Below are 2,305 nucleotides of genomic sequence, written 5' to 3' on the forward strand. Positions count from 1 at the left end.
ATAGATAGATAGATAGATAGATAGATAGATAGATAGATAGATAGATAGATAGATATGCTTTGTTTAAGGATATTGCTATGAATGTTATGCTTTACTTTATTGAACAATGTTTAGTTCTGAATAGAGAGTACATTTTACTATGTGATTAGACCCTGAAAATTATTCACAGAAGCAGTCCTCAGGTGTACTGCCATGATTGGTATTAAAATCTTCTACAAGAAGCCTTTCCTTAACCCTCTTAATTCCACTGTCTTCCCTCTGTCAAGTATTTCCTCCTTATCCTGTATATAGTTTGTTTCCTATGTATTTGTTTTAATGTTGTCTCCTTCATTAGATTATAAACTCCCTGAGGGCAGGGACTGTCTTCTGTCTCTTTTTGTATCCCTAGAGCTTAGTGCAGTGTCTGGCAGACAGCAGGCACTTCACAGGTATTTATTGATTGAAATATCACGTAATATTTTTGTGGTGAAGATGCATTACATAACAATATAATTACACGTATTCTGATATGGTTGGATGACTGAACCCCAAAAGTACTTGGTCTCAGTCACATTTTATTGCCAGTGTAACAGATCTCTAGTGGAATACTCCTAGAAACCTGTGCTTAGCTCTATGCTATTTACTATTTTTTATTAATAACTTGGATAAAACCATGATTGGTATGCTCATCAAATCTGTAGATCACACAAAGCTGAAAGGTCTAACTAAAACAGTGGATGACAGGGTTAGGACTTAAAAGGAGTTGGACAAGTGGAACCTTGAGCTAAATCTAATAAGATGAAATTCAATAGAGATAAATACAAAAACTTTCATACAGGAACACAAATTAATTTCACACAATTTATGAGAAAGTTATAGTTATAAAACACTTATTCTTAAAAGATTTTCTGTTTTTACTATACCGTAAGGTCATCATGAGTCAACAATTTGATGTAGCAACAAAAAAGTGAATGTGATCTTGAACTACATCAAAAGAGTAATCATAGCTTTTGGGAACACGGAATTGGTAGGCCAACTGTGTTCTGCCCTTCTCAAACCTCATCTGGAGTATTGTGTTCAATTCTAGAAAACATTTTTTAAGAAGACTGATAGTCTGAGGAGTTGCAAAAGGAGAGTGATGAGGATATTGAAGGGTGTTGATTTCATGTCATATGAGCATTAGTTGAAGCCATATTATATTGATAGTCCTGGAGGAAAGGACTTAGACAGAACATAATAGCTATAGTTGAGTATCTGAAAAAAGGACTGAACTTGGTCTATTTGGATTTGGAGGGTAGGACCAGATGTAATCAATAAAAGTTGCAAGGAGATCAAGTCAGGATTAATGTCAGGGAAAAAAATACTGCCTTATAACAGAGTTGTGCAAAAGTGGAATGTGCTCCTTCCAGAAGAAATTAGTTACACCTCTCTGGACATATTCAAATAGAGATTGGATAGCCTTTTGGGGGATTTGTTATATTAGAGATTACTTTTGTGTATGGTTTAGACTCAACAGCTGTTGTGGTTGCTTCCAATTCTCAAATTTTGTTAGTTATTCTCTTTGTATACATGTGTGTATGAATGTGTGTACATATATATAATTAATAAGCATGTGTGCATAATAAGTATATGTATAGACACATGTGTGTATACACAAACATACACACATGTTGATTGACCATATCAATGGGCTGTCCACCGAATTTCTTGTCTTTTAGTGGGCAGAACTTCTTAATTCACCTGATTATTTTTTGGCTTTCAGGTGATATTAATTAGGTCAAACTTTTGAGAAGGGAGATATGAGGTAATGTGCATGGTAAATATTAAATGACATTACATAGAGAAATGAAATTGACTATATCTTTTAAGAAAGTAAATAGTAATTTAAGATGGAATTAGTTTTTAATCAGCTATTTTTAGAGTCAGGTCATGAATTTCTTTTTTTTTTAATGTCTTTACTTTTAGTTTACAACATTCAGTTCCACAACTTTTTGAGTTCCAAATTTTCTCCCCGTCCTTCCCCATCCTTCCCTCATGGCGGCATGCTGTCCGATATAGTTTCTACATATAGCTTCACATTAAACATTAGTCCAGTTGAAAGAAGAATTATAATCAATGGAATGATCAATGAGGAAGGAGAAACAAAACAAAATGAAAAAAAGAGAGAGAACAAGTTGTTTACTTCAATCTGCATTCAGACTCTTGTCATTTTTTTTCTGGATGTGGGTATCATGAGTCCTTTGGAATTGTCTTGTAAACTTATATTACTAAGAAGAGCCCAGTCTATAAAATTTAGTCATCACAGATATGATGTGTCTGTACTTGT

This window comes from Petaurus breviceps, unplaced genomic scaffold (assembly GCF_028583685.1).
Source record: "Petaurus breviceps papuanus isolate PSGF00001 unplaced genomic scaffold, PetGlider_PUasm1.0 38, whole genome shotgun sequence".
Classification (NCBI taxonomy): Eukaryota; Metazoa; Chordata; class Mammalia; order Diprotodontia; family Petauridae; genus Petaurus; species Petaurus breviceps.